This window comes from Eptatretus burgeri, chromosome 4 (genome assembly GCF_056783735.1).
Source record: "Eptatretus burgeri isolate ZD-2024b chromosome 4, Ebu_testis_v1, whole genome shotgun sequence".
Classification (NCBI taxonomy): Eukaryota; Metazoa; Chordata; class Myxini; order Myxiniformes; family Myxinidae; genus Eptatretus; species Eptatretus burgeri.
The window spans coordinates 57,067,732-57,080,383 of NC_140964.1; the positions used below are offsets into that span (position 1 = coordinate 57,067,732).

The 12,652-nt window shown below is 46.8% G+C and overlaps 1 protein-coding gene across 6 annotated transcripts in view; it reads right to left on the bottom strand.

The window, feature by feature from the left end:
- ADAT1 (adenosine deaminase tRNA specific 1) overlaps window positions 1-12,652 on the bottom strand; it is a 47,613-nt gene that overhangs the window by 33,479 nt on the left and 1,482 nt on the right. For 2 of the 6 annotated variants that reach the window (XM_085878182.1, XM_085878181.1), the window contains exon 2: window positions 1,151-1,223. The exons of the other annotated variants lie outside the window; for them this stretch is intronic. The gene's annotated coding sequence lies outside the window, so the exon portion shown is untranslated. The remainder of the gene's footprint in view (window positions 1-1,150; window positions 1,224-12,652) is intronic. 6 annotated transcript variants of the gene reach the window in all.

Genomic DNA, 12,652 nt, shown 5'->3' on the forward strand with positions numbered 1-12,652 from the left:
GATAACTGATGAATAATTTCAGGTCCATTTCGTTGTGAACGAATCACGTAATACCGAGTTGTGGTGAATGTTTTTGCACCGGGATCCAACGTGGAAGTGACAATCTCAATACCGGGTATGTTCACCTCTGGTAGCAATTGCTGCATTGCACCGTCGTCACATTGACGGTATGAACACTCAAATCTGAGCCTGGGGAATGGCACTCCACACCCGATCCAGCCCATCGAGGATCTGTGGCTGGCTTGGCAAGTTTTGAACACTGCAATCAATGATATCACAAAGGTGTTCACTTGGGCAGGGTGTCACGTGAACTTCAAATCTGGCGAAATGGCAAGACCAGGGTGTCATGAGATTAACATTGGCATCGACAAGAAAGTGCCTTGGTCTAATGGCCCTGTGAGCAGGAGCATCAGCATGCATAATGATGATCCCTGGACCATGTTGTTGAAAGGTAGGCAAAACATGTTGCTGTATCGATCTGCTGTCAGATTGCCATGGATACGGATCAAGATGGTGTGAAACGTTTCAGCAATAGCACCCCACATCGTCATGACACTTCCACGTCCACAATTTGCGGCTTCCGAGACACAGACTGGAGCAACCTGGATTAGTCACTAAACACAACACTTGCCCATTGCCTCTGTATCCATCAGACATGCTGATAAGCGTGCTTGGATACGTCACGGTGCAAGTCTTGAACATTGAACAAAATGACAAGCACGGATCCTTGCATAATTAAGACCCCTCAAGGCGATGTTGAACCTTATCAAGGCAAGGTCCAGAGAGTGTGTCTGGGCAGATGGGTCGTGCTAATGAATTGGTCCTGAGTGAGACTCATTATCCTGGGACATTTATTTATTCACGCATCTCTTGTTCATCCAGTGGCTTGACGTCTTGAGGTCATAAATACTTCCTCTTCTCATGTTAACGAGCCTTGCAACACAGCGAATTGAAAACACTGCTTGAAGGTATCCAATTATTTGATTCCTCTCCTTTTCTGACAGATGTTTCATTGTAATGGGCACTCACTTTATCTCATGATCGCTGTGCCGACCTATTCTTCAGTTAAAAACCTATGACCACTTGGATTCTGTTGAAACATTTATCACATCACCAGCACCTTGAACAAATTCCAAATTCTTGCTCTCACCTATATGTGGCAGTCCATCAACGACACGGCCGCGCTTCCAGCAACGATGCTGATGGAAACCGGGCGGCACATGCTGCACACAAAGGACGAAATGAATTTTGCCCTCCATCTATCCCATGTGTATGTCATAAATATGTACCCCTTTAAAGCCTTGCACCTTTCGGCCTGAGATATAAATGTAGGTGACAGCAAAAACTGCCTTTATACAAGTCAGAAAAAATAAAAATGAAAACATGTTGGGCATGCAGAATCCCCCAAAAACAACCAAACAAGAAAGAAGGACAAGAAGGAAGGAATGACACCACAATACAACACCACAATCCTTTTCTGGATTGCCATGACATCAAATACAGCAGGCTTCCTCAATTGGCCTGAGGAAACCTGGTGTGAAACTGGTGAAACATCGCCTGAGACCGAGTCTGCTCAAGATTGCGTATTGTTCAAATCAGCGGAGTAGATGTAATTTACTTTTGATTGGAAGCACCTTTCTTCTTCTTTAAAAATGTACAATCCAAACCACTCCAATGTTATGCCATATGTTGATAGATATGTATATACAGTATATGCCACACATGTAGATATTCAATCTTATGCCATATTTTTCGATATATGTATGTAAAACGTATATATATATATATATATATATATATATATATATATATATATATATATATATATATATATATATATATATATATATATATATATATATATATATATATTAAAGAAAGATCCACCCACATCTCTCACCCGTGAATGGAGGGAATAGCCAATCAGCTCTCACCAAATATGCTTGGTGTTGGCTTAATGGTTCGGGCTTTGGATCCTAGGGTCTTGAGTTAAAATCCCGCTGAGCTGTTGAATTAATACCAGGTAGGGTTAACTGGGCCTGTCATCCTTCCGAGGTCAGCAAAATGAGTGCCAGCATGCTGGTATATTGTGTCGGAGGGGCGACCCATCCAGGATTGTGCCCAATTGCCAAGGAGACTGCTTAAGCAGAACCAACGCTCTGCGCAGAGTATGGTCTCAAACTCCTCTCCAACTCTCACCAAATCAACTAAACCCAGGTGGCTAGGATTATATAAATAATTGACCCCTCCCACACTCCTCTGGCCATGAGGCTCCCAAGCATGAACCACATGCAAATGTGGTACATGCTTGAGAGCCTCAATGGTATGCACTGCTGTCTGTATTGTCGCTGATTATTCGCCAATTAGTGATGAATCCGGTCCGGCAGCTGAGGGGGGTGTATAGCATTGGGATTCTCATGTGTGTACTATTTGTGAATGTCTTTATAGCTGCGGAGGAACTCTGGGAAGGGTTTGAGACAGCAAAGCGCTTACCTTGTGTGGGCCTTCTTGGGTTACTTTATGCAGCTTCTTTGGCTAGAGGAGTGTGGGAAGTGTTTTTTACATGTATATATATTGTTGTTGATTTCCGCCACTCCGGCGTGCGGCCGACCGCCTTTAGCTCAATTGCGGCCGCACGCCCCCACCGAATGTGGCAATCTCGTCGCAGCTTCCGGATCAACGCCGAAACCCAGCTACGGGTGTTTTTTAACACACCATAAACCAGCCAAATCTTCTGTCCACATGCTGCAGGGTCGATCGCCGAATTGTCGATGTACCTAATTATTCGCGCAGACAGAAATGCCGGGAGTTTATACCTCGACAGAGCCTGCACAAAAACGAGCCGCTTAAGCAGCTCGTTCCGAATGCGATTGCCGAGCGGTTTTATATCGCCAAGCCCCGTCAGACCAGATGTACGTTTTATCCGCTTATAATCAGCCAGATAAAATTCCGAACGCATCATGGCAGTCAATGGCAGAAAGTGACACAACGAGCAGGTTAACATTCAAACAATGGGGGTATTTATTTCACATGCACATATGCAATGAATGGGGGGATGGGGACAAGACACGAGCAAAAACCTACAGCCGATGTCTATTTATTATGTACATGCACTTAATCAGATCTACTTAGGGACAAGGCGCCACAGACTTTCATGCAAAACCCAAGAAAGAAAGAAAGAACCAGGCTCGTGAGCCTTTATAATTGCTCGGAGGCGGGATGACCAAAGGGGCTCCGAGAGACCAAGCAGGCTACCTGGCCACCCTCTTGCTGACTCGCTGGGTCCTGGTCCGGCGACCCTCGGTGTCTTTGACCGGACCCCCGAGCTCCAACTGGCTCCCTTAGTCGGCCGCCCCCCACTGCGGCCTGGTCTAGCCGACGATGCGCTGGAGGAGTGAATGGGTCTCACCTCAGGCCTTCTCGTTGTGCCGGCGTACCCCCAGCGAACCAACTGCCCGAACTCCGAACTCTCCAGCTCCCAACGGGGCATCTCTCCACTCTCACCGCCAACCGCAAGCCACGAACTCCAGACTCCAGACTCTCTCCAACCGCCCAGCCCAACTCAAGCCCAACATCCAACATATCCATGCATATCATCGCTTAAACTATTGGTTCTACCAATCAAGATTCTCGTCGCCCGTGTTGGCGTCCTTACAAATTTGGGCCTTGCACTCCAATTTTCACTCGTGACCTTGCACGGTCTCATGGCTGGGCCGCGTGGCTCACTTGGCCCAACTTCCCAACTTCCAACTCAACTGGACTCCCCGGACTCCAACACTCCAACAACAACTGGCTTCTCGGCATTCCAGCATGGCTCTTTATCGGGTTCGGGGGGTGCTTGCTCTTTCACCTTCGACCCATCACCCACGGCTGGCTCCGCCCCTCTCGCCATTTTGATCTGATCTTGCCGTCAAACGCGGCCGTGTTAGAGATCACCATAAAAACGCGGCTGTGTTGGAGATCACCGTAAAACGCGGCTGTGGGTTGTCGTTGTTGTTATTGTTATTACGATGTTGTTGTTATTGTTGTTGTTTTAAAATAAAAGAGAGAGACAGAATAACGGCTAACTGAAGATGCACAGCCCGGCACACAAATAATTCCCGTAATGCATTGGTGGGGAAATCTAACCTGGAACACACACTTATCGACATAACTGATCTTTGGGGAACCTGAATGGTGATCTATGAATTTCCACAACCGTAACACTGCCCCTCCCCTTTTTACAGACTCGTCCCGAGTCGTCAAATTTTCGTGTGCCTTCATGTGTAAGTTCTCCCCTAGTACGATTTACCTTCGGATCCCTGAGTGCGACATTTGGTGTATCCGTATCCCAAAAGTAAATAACCTATGGGCTGTGTAACTAACGAAACAAACTCACTCATACAGACGACTTGACTACAATTGCCGGCGCTATGACAGACATGCAGGGGGAGCAAAACTTATTTACAATTTTACCTTAACTTCACTTTATACATTTTACACGAAACCATGGCCCAGGACTGATGGACTCTGTGGTGAAAAAGGGCATGGCAAAGTTATTCAGTATATGAGGGTGAGCGCTCCGCAGCTGAAGGTCGGATGTCTTCGGGGCCTGCTCAAAAGGCCCCGTTGTCTGTCACAGAACCTTTTTCATGTCTTCAGCTGCTGGAGGCAACTCACCCCAACCCGGCATGCCATATGCCATCCCACAGGCCATTCTTGAAGCAGGGAGCCAGGCTGCCCAAATGTAGTCTCTGGCTCATGTAATAAATGCAGGACTGAACACAAGAAGGTAGCCGGCTGCCCAATGCAGTCCCAGGCCCCCCCTTGAAATGAACGCAGTCGAGCAGTGAACACCAGCACAGGGAGGTAGCCGGCTGCCCAATGCAGTCCCAGGCCTCCCCCAATGAAATGAACGCAGTTGACGCAAGCAAACACAAACGGTGCACGGGCTGCACCAATGCAGTCCCCGTGTGCGGCTGCCTTCAGTGCAGTCCTTGCAACTTGCGCGATGATCCTGGCGCACATGGTAATAGATGGAACAGGGGCAAACACAAACACAAGGGCTAGCAGGCATGGGGTCAAGGCAGAGGCAGGCAGACAAGGCATGGCAAGGCTGGAACAGGCCGCTGTAGCACAAGCAGGCCGGCATACGAAGATGGCCGGCCTCTTTTCTCGTTCTGGAGGTTTGTGGAGGGAGTGCGGTGGTGCCGGCCGGTCTGAAGGCGGGCTCGGACCCACCCTGTCTCCCTCCCAACCTATCGCCTTTGCCTGTCTCTGTCCATACCAACTCCCTTAGTTTGCAAAACCAAATTTAGGCCATCATATTTTTTTATCTTTCCTTTTATAAATCGTCTCCCTAACCCCCTTTATTGTCTCTGTCCGGCAAACCTATCGTCACCCTAGCCTACTCCCAACCCCTACGTTCCCTTCCTGGAGGGGAATAAGGGAGGGCTCCCCTTCTGCAAACTCAGAACCTTATGCTCCCCGTCCTGTGTCGAGGCCCAATTCAAGCCTCAGAATGGCCTCCTAAGATTTCAGTGATCTTTTTACCCAAGGTGGGTCTCACGGCCCAGCGAAAGCGAAGGGATGGATGGTGTGGAGGGGTACACTTCCCTATCTACCCTCACATTTATTAACCTTAAACTACCCCAGGGCTTTCCAAAAGCACCTGTCGCTTAAACTATTGGTTCTACCAACCAAGATTCTCATCGCCCATGTTGGCGTCCTTACAAATTTGGGCCTTGCACTCCCATTTTCACTCGTGCCCTTGCATGGTCTCATGGCTGGGCCGCGTGGCTCACTTGGCCCAACTTCCCAACTTCCAACTCAACTGGACTCCCCAGACTCCAACACTCCAACAACAACTGGCTTCTCGGCGTTCCAGCACTGCTCTTTATCGGGTTCGAGAGGGGGGGGGGGTGCTCGCTCTTTCACCTTCGACCCTTCACCCCCAGCTGGCTCTGCCCCTCTCGCCGTTTTGATCTGATCTTGCCGTCAAACGCGGCCGTTTTAGACGTTTCAGCCGTGTTAAAGATCACCGTAAAAACGCGGCCGTGTTGGAGATCACCGTAAAACGCAGCCGTGGGTTGTCGTTGTTGTTACAAATGTTGTTGTTGTTATTGTTTTAAAATAAAAAATAGAGACAGAATAACGGCTAACTGAAGATGCACAACCCGGCACATGAATAATTCCCGTTATACATTGGTGGGAAAATCGAACCTGGAACACACACTTATCGACATAACTGATCTTCGGGGAACTTGAATGGTGATCTGTGAATTTACACAACCATAACAATATATATATATATATATATATATATATCTTCTTCTTCTTCCTCCTTCTCCTCCTCCTCTTTCGGCTTGCTCCCGTTAAGGGTCGCCACAGCGGATCAATCGTCTCCATTTCGCTCTATCCTCCACATCTTCCATTGACACTCCAACCACCCGCATGTCCGCCCTCACCGCATCCATGAACCTCTTCTTTGGCCTTCCTCTTCTCCTCCTGCCTGGCGGCTCCATCTTCAACATCCTTCTCCCGATATACTCCGTTTCCCTCCTGTGCACATGTACAAACCATCTCAATCTCGCCTCTCTCACTTTGTCTCCAAACCGTCCTACCTGCGCTGTCCCTCTAATATACTCATTTCTTATCCTATCCATTCTCGTCACGCCCAACGAGAATCGCAGCATCTTTAACTCTGCCACCTCCAGCTCCGCTTCCTGTCTTATTGTTAGTGCCACCGCCTCCAAACCATACAACATAGCTGGTCTCACTACCGTCTTATATACTTTCCCCTTCACTCTTGCAGCTACCCTTCTGTCACAAATCACTCCTGCAACTCTTCTCCACCCACTCCATCCTGCCTGCACTCTCTTTTTCACTTCTCTCCCACACTCTCCGTTACTTTGGACAGTTGATCCCAAGTATTTAAACCAATCCACCTTCCCCACCTCAACTCCTTGCAACCGCACCATACCACCACCCTCCCTCTCATTTACGCACATGTACTCCGTCTTGCTCCGACAGACTATCATTCCCCTTCTCTCCAGTGCGTACCTCCACCTCTCAAGGCTCACTTCAGCCTGCTCCCTACTCTCCCTACAGATCATGATGTCATCCGCGAACATCATAGTCCATGGAGACTCCAGTCTGATCTCATCCGTCAACCTGTCCATCACCATTGCAAATAGGAAAGGGCTCAGAGTCGATCCTTGGTGCAATCCCACTTTAACCTTAAACCGGTCCATCATTCCTACCGCACACCTCACCGCTATCACACTGTCCTCATACATATCCTGCACGATCCTCACATACTTCTCCACCACTCCCGACTTCCTCATACAATACCATAGCTCCTCTCTTGGCACCCTATCATAAGCTTTCTCTAAATCCACAAACACACAATGTAACTCCTTCTGGCCTTCCCTATACTTCTCCATCAACATTCTCAAAGCAAACATCGCATCAGTGGTGCTCTTTCCTGGCATAAACCCATATTGCTGCTCACAGATCGTCACCTCTCCTATCAACCTCGCTTCCACTACTCTTTCCCACAACTTCATGGTGTGGCTTAACAACTTTATCCCTCTGTAATTTCCACAGCTCTGCACATCACCCTTATTCTTGAAAATCGGAACCAGTACACTTAATCTCCACTCCTCCGGCATCCTTTCACTTTCCAAGACTTTATCAAACAATCTGGTTAACAACCCCACTGCCATCTCTCCCAAGCACTTCCATGCCTCCACTGGTATACCATCTGGGCCAACCGCCTTTCCACTTTTCATCTTCTTCATAGCAGTCCTCACTTCATCCTTACTGATCCACCCCACTTCCTGATTCACTATCTCCACCTCTTCCAACCTTCTCTCTCTCATTTTCTTCATTCATCAGCTCCTCAAAGTACTCCATCCACCTTCTCAACACACTCTCCTTGCTCGTCAGCACATTCCCATTTGCGTCCTTTATCACCCTAACCTGCAGCACATCCTTCCCAGCTCGGTCCCTCTGCCTTGCCAATCGGTATAAATCCTTTTCCCCTTCTTTTGTATCCAACTTCTCATACAGCTCGTCATGTGCCTTTTCCTTGGCCTTTGCCACCTCTCTTTTTGCCTTTCGACGCCACTCCTTGTACTCCTGCCTACTTTCTTCATCTCTCTGACTATCCCACTTCTTTTTCGCCAACCCCTTCTTCCTTATACTTTCCTGTACTTCCTCATTCCACCACCAAGTCTCCTTATCTTCCTTCCTCTGTCCAGATGTCACACCAAGTACCTTCCTAGCTATCTCCCTCACAACTTCTGCTGTCGTTGCCCAATCATCCCACCCATCTTTACCACCATCCAACGCCTGTCTCACCTCCTCCCTAAATTTCACGCAACAGTCTTCCTCCTTCAGCTTCCATCATCTGGTCCTTGGTTCAGCCCTCACTCTCTTCCTCAACCTCACCTCTAAAGTCATCCTACAGACCACCAATCGATGCTGTCGAGCTACACTCTCCCCTGCCACAACCTTACAGTCTCTAATCTCTTTCAGGTTACATCTCCTACTTAAGATGTAATCCACCTGTGTGCACTTTCCTCCACTCTTGTATGTCATCCTGTGTTCCTCCTTCTTCTTGAAATACGTATTTACCACTGCCATTTCCATTCTTTTTGCAAACTCTACCACCATTTGCCCTTCCACATTTCTCTTGTTGAGACCGTACCTCCCCATCACCTCCTCATCCTCTTTATTCCCTTCCCCAACATGTCCATTGAAATCTGCTCCAATCACCACTCTTTCATCGTTGGATACACTCTCCACCACTTCATCTAATTCACTCCAGAAATCTTCTTTATACTCCATCTCACACCCCATATGTGGGGCGTATGCACTGATGACATTCATCATCACCCGTTCAATTTCCAACTTCGCACTCATCACTTGGTCCGACACTCTCCTCACCTCCAATACCCTCTTGACATAATCTTCCTTCAGGATTACCCCGACACCATTTCTCCTCCCATCCACACCATGGTAGAACAGTTTGAAACCACCTCCAATGCTCCTAGCCTTACTCCCCATCCACTTGGTCTCTTGTACACACACAGTATGTCCACCTTTCTTCTCTCCATCATATCAGCCAACTCTCGCCCTTTGCCAGTATGCTATTTGCTCATGCCTGAAATGAGCCCTTCGTATTGCTCATCACTAAATTGATCATTGTGTAGTACATGTATACAGCATGTAGACTTATTGGGTGGTCGCTGGATACCCTTATTTTCACTTTTTCCATCTGTCTATGTTTGTATGTATGTATGTTTGTTTGTGATTGTATGTATGTAATGGCCAGCTCTGGAGGCCAGAGGAGTCAACCGATTTTGATGAAACTTGACAGGTAGGTTCATACCAGGATCTAGTTCTATGCTTTTGAGCACCGTTGCTATGGACACCACCGTTGCCTAGCAACTGGACTTTGAAATTTTTGAAAAATCCAAAAAAATTATTTTTTCGAAAATCAAAAATCGGCTTCCAGGCTTTTATGCGCACTATAATCAACCTCTGTCAAAAATTTTCAGCCCGATCCATCAAAAACTGTATGACTAGTATGCAATTATATGGCGACCACCCATGTCGCCTACCGGCTTGTTGGGTGGTCGCTCGAGTACCCTTATTTTCACTTTTTCCGTCTGTGTGTATGTTTGTATGTTTGTTTGTTTGTATGTAATGGACAGCTCTGGAGGCCAGAGGAGTCAACCGATTTTGATGAAACTTGACAGGTAGGTTCATACCAGGATCGAGTGGTATGCTTTTGAGCATCGTTGCCTAGCAACGGGACTTTGAAACTTGAAAAATCATAAAAAATCAATTTTTTCGAAAAAAAAAATAATAATCGGCTTCCAGGCTTTTATGCGCACTATAATCAACCTCTGTCAAAAAATTTCAGCCCGATCCGTCAAAAACTGTATGACTAGTATGCAATTATGTAGCGACCACCCATGTCGCCTACCGGCTTGTAGATCTACAAGTGTGTACAGTTTAAGCAGGCCCTTACCAGAGTCACAGTTTGCGTCACTATCAGTAGCTGCAGGCTGTGCAAAGTCGGATTTTTTTCATCTGGGAATTGGATTGGATTGGAACTCTGAGTTTGACATTGAAGAAATTTTCTGATATCCATCGCCAACATTAGATTTGTTTATCACTTATAACCAGCACCATGAACACGGGCCTTTTCCCGGCAATCATGAAGCATGTCAAAGGCCGATTCTTACAAAAATGCGTGTCCTCAGGGCACAAGACAAACTAAGCCACAATTCCCCCTCCTCCTCATGAGCAATAATGGACCAGAGGGCACTTCAACAAAATAATTATATTTCATTTTTCTGTAGTTGCCGATTTTGTCTATGGACCCATCCAGGTCCGTCATTCATTATAACAATTAAAAGAGTTCTTGCCCACGATATGGAAGTTGATCAATGATCCCTTGGAAAACTAGAGGGGTACTCGGTAGAACACATACCTTCACCACGTAATGCTTGATCCACGAGAACATATTGGGCCCAATACATTTTTGAAATATCATGCGACACAGTACTGTATCGTTTTTGGCCCCAATCTCTCAATGGTGAAGAATCATTTTCCAAATTAAATAATTATCGTATCTCGATCCGGAATCAGATCTTCACCAAAATCGAAGCCATTCATCCTTGCGAAACACCCAACCTGTCCACCAGGCTTTGTCTGAATCCGTCCACAACTTTTTGAGATATCGTGCTGTATAATATGATATCCTTTTTGGCCGTTTCGCTAAATGGTGAAGAATTACTTTAAAATATTATAGTCAGATGCGGTCCGGATCTTCACCAATATCTCATCAGTTTGTCCTTGTCACACACCGAACCCATCGACAAAATTTCATCTGCGTCCGTCCACAACTTTTTGAGATATCCTGCACCTAAAGACAGACAGACAGACAGGCAAAACACTGTGCCATCTTCACGGCTATATTCTGCGGTAGTGTAAAACCAGGCTGTGCATCGTCATGTCAACGTGAGATCACTTCAGTGCGTTTTGTGTGTATTAATTAGTTTTTTTGTAGACATGGTCTCGGCTCATAGAAGAGCTATGACACAAAACAGAGCAGTACACAATGTAACAAAGTGAACAGCAGGAAAAAGGGGAAACACCAAGAGCAGGGCAGAGGGAGAAGGTAGATGGAGGTGGATAAACAAGGGTCACAGGTAACAATGAGGGCTAGGGGAGAACATAAGGGGTGGACAACATGGATACATTAATAAAACTTTGGGAGGTATTGGGGGGGGGGGGTTCACGGGTATAAAAAGATCACGGTTTTGGATGAGGAATTCTGACGAAACTTGGGATAGAATTCAATGGGCCATCGACCAACCTGGTAGTTTGTGAGCAGCTGTCGGGAAGAATGAGACTGAAGAGTGTGGAACGTGGCTCCACAGGTGGGAAAAGAGAAATAAAAGTGGTGGTGAACAGTGGTTCTGGATTTAGGCAGTTTCACGAGGAGGGGGTGGACCACGTATGTCCTTGTAGATACTTGGGGAGGGGGTGGGGGAGAGCACGGAGAGGGCAGAGGGTGCAAGACCAGAAATTACGTGGAAGAAGACCGAGAGACCGACGACCTTTCGGCAATGACAAAGTAAAAGGCCTATAGATTCAGCTTCATCAAGAGATTCCAATGATCTTGAAAGCCTTGGTTTCCACAACGTCAAGCTGAGAAAGATGTGAGGCAGGGGAGCCAGTCCAGAGGGGAGAGCTGTACTCCATCAAGCTGCGGATCAAAGGCTCGTCAGTTCAGGTGTACCATGGAAGGACTTTGCCTGACAGAGTCGGCATCTGACTTTGGAGGCCAACTTTGAAATGTGGCTTACCCGGGAGAGATCATGGCTGAAACTGAAACCCAAGAGCTTGAGCGACTGAACGTCTTCGAGAGGGTTGTTGTGACAGTATGTGGGAGGATTTGCTGTACGGAGAGTGAGAGAGTGAAGGAGTGAGAGATTTCTCATGATTGAAAGACACATTCCAAGTGTTTGACCTGTTTGTGATTTTGTCAAGGTCTGAGAAGAGGGAAGAGGCTGCTGCCCATTTGTCATAAGGATGAGAGATTATATCATGGCAGAGTGTTGAGTCACCAACAAATAGATTAAAGAGGTTTTTTTTCCAGAGAATCATTGATGAAGATTCAGAATAAGATTGGCCCTTGAACACTGCCTTGGGGTACTCTACAGCCTTGACAGGAAGAGGAGATTGAAGGATTCCGTAGAGAGAGCCACATGTTGTCCACGAGAGTAGAGGAGGCCGAGGAGATTTAACAAGCCATTCTGAGGAGGAGATTCAATCCTAGAGTGGAGTTGCCCTTGGATTCCATACCACCATCTGTTGAAGAGAGATAGATAGAGAGAGAGAGAGAGAGATAGAGAGAGATAGAGAGAGAGAGAGAGAGAGAGAGAGAGAGAGAGAGAGAGAGAGAGATAGATAGAGAGAGAGAGAGAGAGATAGAGAGATAGATATAGATGGAGAGATAGATATAGATGGAGAGATAGATATAGATGGAGAGATAGATATAGATGGAGAGATAGATATAGATGGAGAGATAGATATAGATGGAGAGATAGATATAGATGGAGAGATAGATATAGATAGAGAGATAGAGAGA